Source organism: Camellia sinensis, chromosome 14, assembly GCF_055761805.1.
Source record: "Camellia sinensis isolate YWXY chromosome 14, ASM5576180v1, whole genome shotgun sequence".
NCBI classification, from domain to species: Eukaryota; Viridiplantae; Streptophyta; class Magnoliopsida; order Ericales; family Theaceae; genus Camellia; species Camellia sinensis.
The window spans coordinates 116789886-116804739 of NC_138974.1; the positions used below are offsets into that span (position 1 = coordinate 116789886).

Here is a 14854-nt window from a genome sequence, read left to right on the forward strand (position 1 = left end):
ACTGTTGAACAATAATTCTTCCTCAGCATTTATAGCATCAACTGCATCAGTAGGCCCTTCAGCAAACTCCCCGGTAGCTCGATCCTTACCAAATATTTGGATCCATGAGTCGAAATACGGAAAACTTTTGTTTCGTAGGTTTTTCGCATCACTCTTCCTCTACAATAACCAATTTCAATTAATACCTCCAACTTAAGATTAAAGAAAAATGAATTAAAAAATTAATAACTTATACAAAGTAACTTAAAAGAAAGTATTTTACCCGAACATATGCTTCCCATACACTATCACTCTCAACATCAATTCTTTTTTCGGTGTCATTCCATCCAAAACCACTAGTACCAAGCATTCCTGCTACACAGTTGTAGTGCTTCTTCCATATCTTTATCTTTGATTCGATGTGGGGAGTGCCGCGAAGGTTTGTCCCGGGTAGCATCTCCAACAATTTCTTCTCTAATTTCATAAGGTAGCCGGCCTTGAAGGCATTGTCCTGTTTCATTCCATTGTTAACAATGTGCATCAAGGCATTAATAAGACATTGCTCTTCTCGTGGGCTCCACAATCGCCTTGGTTTTGACGGATCAACTTTCTCCTTTACTTTTTTATGAGAACTAGACACTTCACTATCCATGCCTAGCAAAGAAGAACAAAGAAAAGTGTGCATGTTAGTCTCCATTATATGATTATCAACCTGCTACTGTACCAAAACAAGTCAATACATAAATGGATTGTGGATTTCAATAATCAAAAAATTTCATACCCATACATGCATGTAACAAATCCATGAGACAAAAAAATATCGTCGCTTAAAAAATATGCAATCACCAACAAAAACCATACAATTTTTGCAAAACATGGTTCAACATCCACAAGCTAATACAAGTTCCAAGTACAAATCAAATGAAACTACATCATACTTGTAACAAGTGCTTACCATGAATAGTTACATTCATACCATACTAGACACTCAAATAAATAAATAAAAGAGAAGAAAGAGAATCATTTGATATTGGAATAATAAACTAGAATACAAACCAAGAACAATGCATTAGGCTTCTAGTTAAATAAAAGTTATCATGAGAATATGATACACGTAAATTCACTCAAGATGTCATACATATAAAATAAAATAAAAAATACCCTACATATAATATAAAAAAAAAAAAACACTCTATGGACCTTTTCTCTTAAATAGTGAATATGTCAAAGTTGTGACCTTATTTCTTTGTTTTAGTTACATATTTTAATTTTGTTGGTGGAGTGGGGGGTTTGAAATTATAAGTGAATGTCATGATCAGCTTCTTTTTACCTTATCATTTCTCTTTCTTTTTAAAATCTACACGTGAAAAAAAGATAAATGTTGGAGTTTGACAATGCTACTAACATGATTTGAAAATTCAAACAAGAAAAAGAGATAGCTGGAAGTGAGATAATTTTGATCTAATTATTCCCCATATATGACATTTTTCATGCTCTATATTGCCCGCCCCCCCCCCCCAAAAAAAAAAAAAGATGCAAATTCTGTTGTCCAAAAACACAGGAATTTTGAGATATGATTATCCATGTGATTGAGAGTGCATTGAATACATTTTGGATACATAGAAACATGAATTTTAGGTATAGGGAATCCCATCCTGTGTCCTGTTACTGAGGAGGATGCATTATTATTTGTCAATTTTATCTTGTTGAAATGGTTCTTGGAAACAATGGTGTCCCTTAATGGAAATTGTATATTGGGCATTGGAAGAATCCTTTATCCTTTTGGTGTTCTAATAAAGTGATTTTATTTTATTGGATTTTGTATAGAACAACACACCATGGCTATCAGTTCCCCAGTTTGGTGACTGGGATCAAAAGGGTGTATTGCCAGACTACTCTCTGGATTTCTCAAAAATTAGAGAAATGAGGAAACAAAACAAGAGGGATGTGTCAAGAGCCAGCCTTGGAAATGAAGAAGAGCTTATCTCCTCAGCCGCCACCACTACTATAGACACCAACCACAGTGATCATCACCATCACCATCAAAACCACTCTCCAATTGTAAGATTCCTTGACTCTCTTTCTTCTTCTTTTTTTGTTGTTGTTGGTGGTGGTAAAGGGTTGTTCTAGATAGAATTGAATACAATAATGAACATAGCTATACAGGTAGTTATTGTTAGTTTCTTTTTTTCAAGTACATCATCCCTAATTGTACCCTCTGGTTCAATGAAGCAAAAAGTTGCATCTCTACTTTAGACAAAAGAGGGTAAAGAATGGCTCAATCATAATCCATGACTAGCCTCGTATATATATATATATATACTGAATTGAAGAGATTACAATTTTGGAAGGTAAAATAATAATCACTAAAAACTAGCCTAATATCCCATAATACAGAATTTATGAGATCCTAAATTATTTCCATATTCCAACATAGACATCCTATGCACAAATGTATAACAAAGAACAAATATATTCACACAGAAAACAGATATTGAATAGAGAAGTTGAGGGGGAGAAAACCCCATGATGACTTATGCAGGCATAACTTGGTGTATAGTAGTAATAACAAGAAAAATTTTCCTCCAAACGTGCAAAGCATTATAATTATCATGAGTTCACAACAAGTGAAAGGTACACCTGGGTTGACTGCAGTTCTTGTTCCAATTATCAACAATTTTTGTATGGAAGTTCATCCCTGTGGATCCTACTTTCTATTTCTCACTTTTAAAAATGCAGTCAAATAAGAATCTACTGAAAACGTTTCCAGGGTAAGAAGCATTAAATCACATAAAATGGTGATCAGTGTAATTTCTAAAAGACACAATAGAGCTGCAGGCCCTCTTTAGTGATGAGATGAAAGGATATCAAAATGCCCTATTTCAGATCCTACCACCTAAATCCAAGTCATAGCCTGGCAGTCAAGAAAACACATTGATCACAAATAGCAGATGATGGCCATCAATATATATATATATATATTTGAATCAAGGAGTTCAAAAAAAAAATATATATATATATATATATAATTTTTGCCTGCCAATATCATTGGATTCATAGCACTACCCAAGTCTTCTATTTAAAGTAACTTTGAAAGACAAAAATTATAAAACTCATTAACTGCAACCATATTTTTTAATTCCTTAATTTTCCATTCCAGTGGATAGTAAGGACATTCTTTAATTTTTGAATCGGCCACAAGAAATTGAAGGTTTCACTACATCAATAAGGAAGAGAAAAAGAAATAAAGCTCAAAAAAAATGGAGATTTGGTTCGAAAATAATGACGATGAATCAAAATTAAAACTGCAAAAACGAAAAGAGAAACTTTGATTTGGTTCAAAAACGATGAAGTTAATTTTCGAAACAAAAACCAAAAAACCTATAGCTCAGAAAATCTGCATTTTGCACGAAGAATGCTGAACTTAATTTCCGAAATGAAAACCACACTACAACATTTTCTTAGTTTAGTGACATTTGAAAGTGCCACAAAACTATTCTTCTAATGACATTTTTTGGTCTTGTGGCATTTTGAACAAGTGCCACTTCTATCGGTGCCACGGTAGATACGAGTGCCACAGTAGATACTTGCAAGTGCCACTGTACCATCATGGCTGAAAACTTTCAATGACATCTTAATGTCATGGTAGATATTATTTGTGGCACTATCAAGCGCCATTAAAAAAGGAGTTAGTGACACTTGTAAGTGTCATTACACCATCAAGACTAAAACCTTTCAGTGACACTTTAATGTCATGGTAGGCACTATTCGTGACGCTATCAAGTGCCATTCATGACGATAATTTGTTGTAGAACAATTTGATTCGCTCTTGCGGAGACTCGAACCGCCAACCTTCCGCATCATAAACCTTATACACCACACTCTTCCCAGTATACCTCTATACCACCACATGATTATATATGCAACATATATTATTTATATAGTACATACATCCATATTAATATAAAAGTATATGTATAAACATAATTATTTTATTGAACATAATTTATGTAAAATAAACTATTTACTACCAAAATAAAAAAAGACTACTTTTGGCGACTAAAAATATTTTTTAGTCGCCAATTCTATACTTTTGGCTACTAATTATTTTTTAGTTGCTAAAAAACTTAACTTTTGTCGACCAAAATCGGATTTGGTCGCCGAAGATGCACTTTCAGCTATCAAAATTTTGATCACCAAAAAATTTTATTCCCGCCTTAGGATTTTAGTCCTGCCGCGCTAAAAATGACCACTTTTGACGACTAAACTTATTTTTTAGTCGCCAATTGTAGACTTTTGGCTACTAAAATTTTTTTTGGCACCAAAAAGCTTTACTTTTGGCTACTAAAATTTTTTTAGTCGGTAAAACCCATATAATCAGCGACCAAACTTATTTTTAGTCGCCAATTGTAGACTTTTGGCTACTAAATTTTTTTAGTCGCCAAAAAGCTTTACTTTGGGCTACTAAAAATTTTTTAGTCACTAAAACCCATATAATCAGTGACCAAACTTAGTTTTAGTCGCCAATTGTAGACTTTTGGCTACTAAAATTGTTTAGTCGCCAAAAAGCTTTACTTTTGGCAACTAATGCTGTTTTGGTCGCTGAAAGCTATACTTTCAGTGACCAAATTTTTTTGGTCAGGAAATTTAGTCGCCGAATATGCTTTTTCCGGTAGTGTATATTGAGTTTAATTCATTTATTTTTAATCATTTACTGCATTTTAAAAATTTAGAAAATATATTGGCATTTTTTATTTTTTCAAAAATGTCATTATAAGCTTGGAAAGTTTTTGGCTTAGTGGCATTTCTCAAAATGCTATAAAATATTTGTTTATGACACTTTTCACCTAAAAAGTAATTTGCACCTACATAGTGTCCTTACATTTTTTAAAAAATGCCATTACAACTAAAGTTTAGTGGCATCTGTTGGTAAATGTCACAAACATAATTTTTTGTGTCATTATTTTATAAAATGTCATAAAATTGATGTGACATTTCTTTATTGAAATGCCACTAGAGCCTTATATGTTTTGTGGTTCTATGGCATTTTTCTAAAACATTTAATGCCAATTTTTATTTTTATGGCATTTTCTAAAAACATGCTACTAGTGTGGTGTCACTAAAGTGTAAATTTGTTGTAGTGACATTTTTGTTGTAGTGAAGTGACACTTTTTTTAATTGAAATGCCACTGGAGCCTTGTATGTTTGTGGCTCTATGACATTTTTCTAAAAAATGCCACCAAATATTCTTTTTGTGACATTTTTTAAGAACATGCTCCTAGTATGGTGTCACTAAAATATGTTTTTGTTGTAGTGTTGTGACACTTGTTCATTGAAATGTCACTAGAGCCTTTTATGTTTGTCGTTTTGTCGCATTTTTCAAAAACGTGCCACTAAATATTATTTTTGTGGCATTTTCTAAAATATGCCACTAGTGTAGTGCCACTAAAGTATGTTTTTGTTGTAGTTTTGTGACACTTGTTCATTGAAATGTCACTAGAGCCTTTTATGTTTGTCGTTTTGTAACATTTTTAAAAAACGTGCCACTAAATATCATTTTTTGTGACATTTTTTAAAAATATGCCACTAGTGTAGTGCCACTAAAGTATATTTTTGTGGTAGTGCCACAAAACCGAAAGAGGGAAACTTTGATTTGGTTAAAAAATGATGAACTTAATTTTCGAAATAAAAACAACAAAACCTATAGCTCAGAAAATCTACTTTTGGTTCGAAAAATGCTGAACTTAATTTCCGAAATCGAAACCACAAACCGAAATGGGAAACTTTTATTTGGTTCGAAAATGATGAAGTTAATTTTTGAAATAAAAATCAGAAAATCTATAGCTTTGAAAATCTACATTTGGTTCAAAAAATGCTAAACTTAATTTCCGAAATTGAAACCACAAAACTAGTAGCTCAGAAACTTGCATTTGGTTTGAAAATGCTGAAATTAATTTCTGAAATCAAACCACAAAACATTGATTTGTACTCTGAAAGGGATTTTGAGATTAAACTAGGGACATGGTTCCAAAATCAAACCACATAATTTTGAGGTTAATCCAGAAACTTCACCTTAACAGGCCTTTAGATTGTCGATTACCTAATACAGGAAATTCACCTTATATAGGATGTTATCAAGCCCACTTTCATAACAACATTCACTTTGGTAATAAGATTCTCAAAGACATACAAATCTAACAATATGAACTCACAATCAACAAATCTGAGATTTCAATGTGAGTGAAAAACTCATAACCCTAGATATGGATCTATGAAGATGAAGAGAGAGAAAGAGCAATAACTATAACAACACCAATGTAAAACAAAGATTCATAGCAAATCAAACCACGTAATAGCACCTTAATTCAAACCGAACATCAACGGAAAAAAAGAAAAAAAGAATTACTCACTGAAATTTGTTGAGATCAGTGAATCAACAAATGGTGGATCCAAATCGATGAACAGTTGCTCCAGATTTGTAAATGGTGGCTCCAAATCAATGATCAGTGGCTCAAGCTCGGCGATGAACTTTGAAGACTCTCATCTCATCACAGTAATGTCGAAGAAGTGAAGGTTGTAGAATCAAATAATCAACAAATATGATATATAGTGAGGGTTAATTTGGTCATTTGATGAGTTAATCCAGACTTTGGCTAATCTCCCAATTTATATCCCACCCCTCTTTGTAGGATTAAATAGTCCATCAAATGTGGGACATCATATCCGAAAGGATTATTAATCCATACTTCAATTTTTTAACCAAACAGCGGATTAATAGATTTCTTGAACTATTAATCCAATCCTAAGCCCATGTCCATCCAAACAAACATGGCCAAAGGTTATTAGAGGCTTAGACAACAGAATAGTCCATGATTCAAAGGGTCAATGAAGGACAACATGCAGTGTCATAGAAGAGAAAAAAAAAAGTTGTCAGAAGAAGATTTTGAGGCATAAAAGGATTGTAGAAATCATAATACTAAACAGCTCTGAATAATTAATAGATGAAAAGCACAGAAAATTACTTCGTGAAAAGGAATAAGGATAGATAAAACAATCACACAAAAAATTGGCATTCCATGGGCAAAGATGCTGAAAGAAAATAGATATTGTTCATGAATCAGGAGACAATCTCTGAATTGAAGTGAAGGGGGCCGCAAAATTAAGACCTTGTAAGTCAAGAAAAATCACCTAAGATAATGTGGCAATAACGATGGTGGCTAGGGATTATAAATATTCTGGCCTTTTTTTCAATGCTACTATTAAAGTCTTCTCATATTTAAAGATAAAAATGTCTTAATTCATTCAACATCAATATTTAAAAACCTCACTCATTGCATAAAGACGAATATCATTAAGGTAGAAAACAAAAACAATCATTAAAGGACCAAAATAATTACGTTGTCCTCATACCAAAATCTAATCAGCATATCAACAAAATATAGCTTATAAACATCTCAAAAAACAAAACAAAAAAAAAAATCCCAAACGTAACAATAATGAACTCAATCAAATATCCTATTACTTCATCTACAATCTTCACATCCTTCGAGCTTACTCTAAGATGAGTTTTGGCCTCTCTTCTTTCTGAAGACAAATGTAATGAATAAATAAAAATAATAATCAAATCCCCTAGTTAACAGAAGCATTTAAAAAGGTAAGGTTAATTAATTAAACAATCAGGAAAGCTAATGGATTAAATCTTGGTTCAATACACAAGCCAATAAAAAAAATTCATATAAAGAATTCAATTTCCAGAGCAATGGCTTTAATTGGATTTACAAAAAGAGAAAAAAATTCACATACAAAGAAAGATGAACATTGGCTGCTGAATATATATATATATATATTATATGTATCTAGAGCATATACACCAGAGAGAGAGAGCAGCGGACGAAATTATTACACAGAGAGAGCATCGAGAGAAAGAGAGAGACTAACAGCGGTGGTGGTGAGCCGATCGGCACAGCAGCGGCGGTGAGGAAAGGAGAGGCTAACAATCGGCAGCAAGGGAAGGAGAAACCAATGGCGGCGGTGAGGAAAGGCTGTCGGTGGTGAGCCGATTGGCACACCGACGATGTGTGTGAATCAATGAAATGTTAGCAACGACGGTGAGGAAACTCAGCCCCGTGAATGAGTATAAGGTGTGTGTGTGTGTGTGTGTGTGTGTGTGTGTGAAATTAGGTTTGATGGAGAAATTATTGTGTGTGTGTGTGTGTGTGCAGTCTGTGTGTATTACCAAGAATAATAGGTTTTTTTTCTTTTTTTTAAGAACATATCTGCTTCCATAGGCGCCAATATATTTTCATTTCCCTCTAAAATATTTAGCAACTAAATCATTTATTGGTGACAAAATTATTTCTTCACCAAAGATAAAAATATTGGCCACAAAAATAGTTTTGTCACTAAATGATATTAAAATATTAAAAATTATTGGTGACAAAAATATATTCGTCATTAATAATTTTATAATTGGTGACCAATTGTTTCGTCACCAAAAGTCTCAAAATTTTGGTACCCTCTGAAAAAATAGCGGGAAAATCTTTGGTGACAAAAAAAATATAAATAATGACGAAAAATAATTTCGTCACCTGATTTTTTTATTAAATATTTAGATTGGTGATGAAATTTTATTTTTGTCTCTAAAAATGGTACATTTGGAGACGAAATATTATTTTCGTCATTAAAAGATACGTATTTTGTGACAAAATTTAGTTTCATCATTAGTTTTCGTCTCTAAAAACTATTTTTGTTGAAGTGTTATTAAAAGTTGGGTTCATCAGAATGGCCAGGTATGTTGAATGGCTTTCTAATGTTGTGTTAGCTACTAAAAAGAATGGAAAAATAAAAGTTTACGTTGATTTTTGAAATTTAAATTTGGTAACTCCCAAGGATGCATATCCAATGCCAATGGTGGATCTACTTGTGGATAGATCAACATGACATGCCATTTTGTCTATGGTAGATGGGCATTCTGGGCATAGTCAGATATGCATACCTAAGGAAGATGTTCACAAGGCTACTTTTAGATGCCCAGGTGATTTGTGAACCTTCAAATGGGTAAAAATGCCTTTGGGTTAAAGAATGTTAGGGTAGCCTATCAAAGAACCATGAATATCATTTTTCATGATCTAGTTGAGGATTTCTAGAGTGTTATATTGGTGACATTACAGTCAAGTCTCAATCTTTAGAAAATCATTTGGCTCATTTGGAAGTTTCATTCAAAAGGATGAGACATTATCAACTTAAGCTCAATATTCTTAAATGTGTTTTTGGTGTGTCTGCTGGTAATTTTTAGGATTATATGGTCCATAGAAGAGGAATCTAGATCAACAAAAATAAAGCCAAAGCCATCATCGAAGCTAAGCCACCTACTAGTAAGAAAGAATTGTGAAAATTTCTTGGGCAAGTTAATTTCCTTAAAAGGTTTTTTGCTAATACTACTAGCAAAACTAAAGTCCTTTCTTCTTTGTTAAAACTTAAAGATCATGAGGAGTTTAGGTAGGAAGCAGAACATCAAGCAACATTCGAAGCTGATTGAGGCCGAATTGTACAACACTGAGGCTGATAATTAGGATCTCTTAACCTTGCTTGCCAATCAAATTGTATATTTTATGTTTGTTTAATGCCAAGCAGGTTGGATGCGGTTGGAGCACAAAATGAGCAAAAACATAGCATTTTAGCTAGAAAAGGACTTGCCGCACGTGCGGAGGACCATTCTCGCATGTGCGGCCCAACCAAATAAGCCAAATAGCTACTATAAAAATTACACGTGTTAAGGGTTTTTCTCGCACGTGCGAAACCCTCTCTACACGTGCAGTGGTATTTCTCGCACATGCGATCGTGCCTTGAAAAGTGTGCTTCATGTTGTGAACCTGTTTAGAAAGACTGAAGATATAAAAGACAGAAGAAAAGGCTGGAAGAGGGTTCTGAAAATTTCAAAAGAGAAGAGGGGCTAGGGTTTGGAAAAAGGGGATTATCAAGCTTGAAGATCAATTTACATGGGAGTTTTTGCTTCTTCTATCTCTTCCCACTCCTCCATGAGTGGCTATGCTTATTTCTAAGGTTTTGATGAAACCCTAACCAAATACATAGGTGCCGTTTGGTAACACTTATGTTTTCAGTTTTCTGTTTATATTTACAAAAATTTTAAAAACTCAAATAAAAACTTGTTTGGTAAAATTTTTGATTTATAAATCAGTGGTCTCAGTTTATAAATTTAGCCAAAAAATGAAACACAAAAAATGTGTTTCCATTTTGAGTTTTCAGTTTTTTTTTTTTTACCACCCAACACTGGCCACCACCCGCCACCATTTTCTATCACTGTCTTCCGCTAATACCACCCACCACCCACCACCTACCCCCCACCACCACCTGCCACCACCACTCACCACCCACCTGTCACCACCACCCACCTGCCACCCACTCGCTACCACCACCCACCCCTCGCCACCACCGCTACCACCACCACCACCCACAACCCACCACCCACCTGCCCTCCACCCACCACCACCTACCATCCGCCACTACCATCCACCGCCCGCTACCACCACCCGCCACCTACTTGCCACCACCACTCACCACCCACCTGCCACCACCACCCACCTGCCACCACCAACCACCTGCCACCACCACTCACCTGCCACCCACCTGCCACCACCACCACCCATCACCCACCACCCATCCACCTGCCGCCACCACCCACTCACTACCACGTACCACCCACCACCGTCACCCACCCACCCACCCACCACCACCACCACCACCCACTCGCTACTACCTACCACCCGTCACCGTCACCCACCCACTCACCTACCACCACCACCACCACCACCCGCCATCCGCCACCCACCTACCACCACCAACCACCACCCACCACCCACCACCCGCCGCCACCACCACCACCACCCACTCGCTACCACCCACCACCCGCCATTGTCATCCATCCACCCATCATCACCACCCACCATCCATCCGCCACCACCAAGCACCACCTGCCATCCACCACCCACATATCCGCCAGCACCCGCCATCCGCCACCCACTCGTCACCACCACCCACCACCCGCCACCACTTTCCACTACCGTCTTCTGCCGCCACTTGCCACCACTTGTCATTTCTCACTCTTTTTTATATTTTTAAATTTTTTTAAACATTTTGTCAGTTACCAAACGCGTTTGTAGTTTATGTTTTTCTAAACATAAACAAAAAATAAACAAAAACTAGTTTATAAAATTTTTGTAAATATAAACTGAAAACGTAAACGTTACCAAGGATTTTCTTTTTGGTTTTCTTTTATATAATGGTTTGAACAGTTGTATGGTTCTCAAGAAGTTTTCAAATATAATCTTCCATTATTTCTTCAAGTATTCTTCTTTCTGTGATTGTTGAATGCTTTCCATGCAATGATTTTCTGTGATTTTATGTTCATGGTATGAGACGAGCGATACTACAAGGGACGAGTCGTGTTGCTACCCTAGTTTAGAGCAAACAACGCGTACTACTTAAGATGGTTTGTGCCTATACGTTGAACGTGTTAATTTTCTCGATCAATGCTTTGAACTTGTAGTTGCGAAATATTATTTAGAGACCGATTCAAATTTTAGGTAAACGACATAAGTCTTGCAAGGCAAGACTATTCCATTGGTTAAGGTGTTTCGGTGACACCACGAAGTTGAGGAGGCAACTTAGGAGCGTGAAGTTGAGGTCCATGAAAAGTATCCGGACTTGTTTGTTAGCGTTTAAGTCTTTTATACTTTTTTCACGTTTTATTGTAATATGTAACTGTTATAAATGTTTAGAGATTGGAGCTCAATTTTATTGAGTGGAGTTGTTTCATCTTTATACTGCTGGGCATGAATTATGTTACTATTGATGTTATCATTCTTTTGTCGTGATCTTATTTCAATTTCGGGGACGAAATTTCCTAAGGTGGAGAGATTATAACGGCCCGAGTCATGACCTAATCCTTTATACTCTTTTACTCTAAGGTCCAATGCTCTGTATAGTTGTTTATTCTCTTTATTGTCTTGTTGTCATTGGGGTTTGATTATTGGTTGTGTTTGAGCATATTGGAAGTTAGTTTTTCAAAGGAGTTTCTATCTGTTTCTTTCCAGGTTCACTCAAGCGGTCTTTTGTTTGCTCGAGCGGTCTTTGGTTCCTCCCAATATTTTTGCAGGTCTGAAAAACTACTAGAAGTAGGGTGAACTTCGCTCGAATAGTCCTTTCTTCACTCGAGCTGTCTTTTGCAGGTCTGCAAAACTTCTAGGAGGGGGTCATTGTGCACTTGAGCCGTGTTTTGGTCACTCGAGCCATATCAATGTCTTATGTCTGACGCTCGAGCAGTGTTTTTGTCATTTAAGCGATCTGTGTGTATATCAAATTGGGAAAAAGTCAATTTTCGTCACTTTTCTCTCTCTAAAACACCCCCAAACCTAATTTCTTCACACACACTCTCTCTAATTCTTGTTTAAATACTTCATACACCCTAATCCATTAATTTCTCCACCATAGTACCTTGGAGAAAAGTGTAGAGTGCATAGAGGTGGTCGTTTTGATTGGAGAAAGTTCGAGTTTCAGTTTCGTCAAATCTTGAGTCTTGTTTAACAACTCTTCTAGTCTTGAAGTAGGGATTTTTTCAACCTTTTCGTATGATTCTTAGCTACGTTATGTGTATTTTAAAAAGGGTAGTGATCTCAAGTTAAGGGTTTTGATTTAGGTTTAATTTTGGGGAATATAAAAGTGGGGTTTTCAAATGGATTCATGGAAAATGTTGTGAAGATGGTTATTTTGTTAATTTGGGTTGGAATCATGGAAATTGCTCATTTAAATGCATTATTGAAAGGAAATGGATTTTTGTTGGGAATTATTAAATTTTTGGAACTAAGAAATAAAGGGAAAGAGGTTGGATTTTGAAATGAGAATATGAATGTATATGTTGATAATAAGAGTGGAGTTGAATGTAATATCACTCCTATGTTGAGATTATGAAATTTTTACTCGTTGTTTGGAAATTTATCTTTTGTGTAGAGATATTTGTTTTGGGCTATCGGTGGAGGATGGTTTTGATTGTTGAAGAAATTGCAAGAGGAATAAGTTAATTGAAAATCATTTACTTATACATCTTGCATTAAACATTGTTTCATATTTATATATATTGAAATTGTATCAGTCTTAAGAAAAATGAGTGAATATCTTGGTGAATCTGGTTAGGAGGTGTGGTTGTGAAATTATCTATGTTGGCCAGTGTATCCTTAGTGAAAGTTCAGAAACCCGCGCGGTTAGGTGCCAATCCTTTCGGTTAGTATCGGTAAAATGGCATTGATAGTGCTTGTATAGCCTACTAACAGATGCATACCTAGAGATTCGCAATGTTGAGTATCTATTACCCTATTTTCTAACTTTAAAAAGTATTGTTTTATGAATTTATTTATAACCATATCATTGATTATTTTGAAAGAGAAATGAGAACATTTTGATAATGGTATGCATATGCATTTACCATATGACTTTGTTATGCCTCATACACTGTGTTCAAGCATTCTCTACTGGGTTTTAGCTCACCATATGTAGAAAATAACTTTCAAGTACTGATGAAATGCCTCCACTAAAGAAGTAGCTTGAAAGACCTTAGAGCTAAGAGCTTCCTTGTCACGCCCCGCTTTTTATTACTTGAATTCCATTACCAAACCGTTATTATAGATTCAATTTCAAAGATAACATATGGAAACTCTTTACATTTACAAGAACACATGAATAAAGATTCTATTATCCTAATACAATATGAATGCAACAGGAGTTATAATTAAATAAATTTCCCGTAGGCTTAAATCTTTTAAATTGAGAGAAAGGGTTTAACCCTTTTACATCAATGAAATTCTACCCACAAATAAAAGGCCCTACGGCCGACAGATAAAGAAGATCCTTGACCATGAAACACTTCGCGATGTTCACCTGAAAAATAATTAGCAACGTGAGATGAACATAAAGTCCAGTAGGGATCCCAACATGATCCTAAACAATAATAACATACAGATAGCTATGATCATGAATGTTTTATATCATATCATATCATATACATAATGTGACGGTTTATACTGAAAATATTTTTCTTAAAATCATTCAATTTACTCAACAACACAAACAATTCACTTTTCTTTCTCATTTCCCATTTATAAATAACGCATCACAACTGATTATTTTAAAAATACTTTCACAAAACCTAATTACTTCTCATCATTTATACCCAATACAAAATATATGTTCACTTCTGATACATTCATCACATTCCCTTGGCCCTAAGTCCATGGTCAAGAAACACTTTCAACAACTCGCGCCCATACGCCTATGTACATACATATATGTCCTAACACAAATGTGAAATCAATACATATACAATGATTACTACACTATTACATAAAACAATTCGGCCTCACCCAACCATAACCATCACCTACTCATGATAGATAAGGATACACTGAGATAAAATGAGAAATAAAACAATGCTTTACCTGTCTTAAGCACGGTAAGCCAAGGATACACCTTTCCATAACAAAATGTCAATTTACCAGGCACAAGCTGGAAGGTAATGGTACCTCTGCTAATTTATCAGACACGGCTGGAAGGTAATGGTACTTCTGCCAAGTTCTCCAAGCGCTAGCTGGAAGGTACTGATACATCTCATTCTAAGCGCGACCAATTCTCCAGGCATTAGCTGGAAGGTAATAGTACCTCTCATTTAAAGCGCAAGCACATTCCCAACCATTACATAATTCAACAAATATAAATAACCCGAATATACTACATACACATAATCTATTCATCATCACAATATCATCCTCCACCGATCACCAAGAACAAAACCTCTAAGCATAAATAT

General features: G+C 35.2%; 1 long non-coding RNA gene across 1 annotated transcript; it reads right to left on the reverse strand.

Moving 5' to 3' along the window:
* Nucleotides 1-389: 389 nt before the first annotated feature.
* LOC145808001 (uncharacterized) lies at nt 390-8162 on the reverse strand. The gene is made up of 3 exons (XR_014351468.1): nt 7918-8162; nt 6390-7563; nt 390-633 (listed from the first exon to the last, which is right to left on the reverse strand). It is a non-coding gene; the product is annotated as an uncharacterized LOC145808001 (long non-coding RNA).
* Between the last annotated feature and the right edge of the window lie 6692 nt (nt 8163-14854).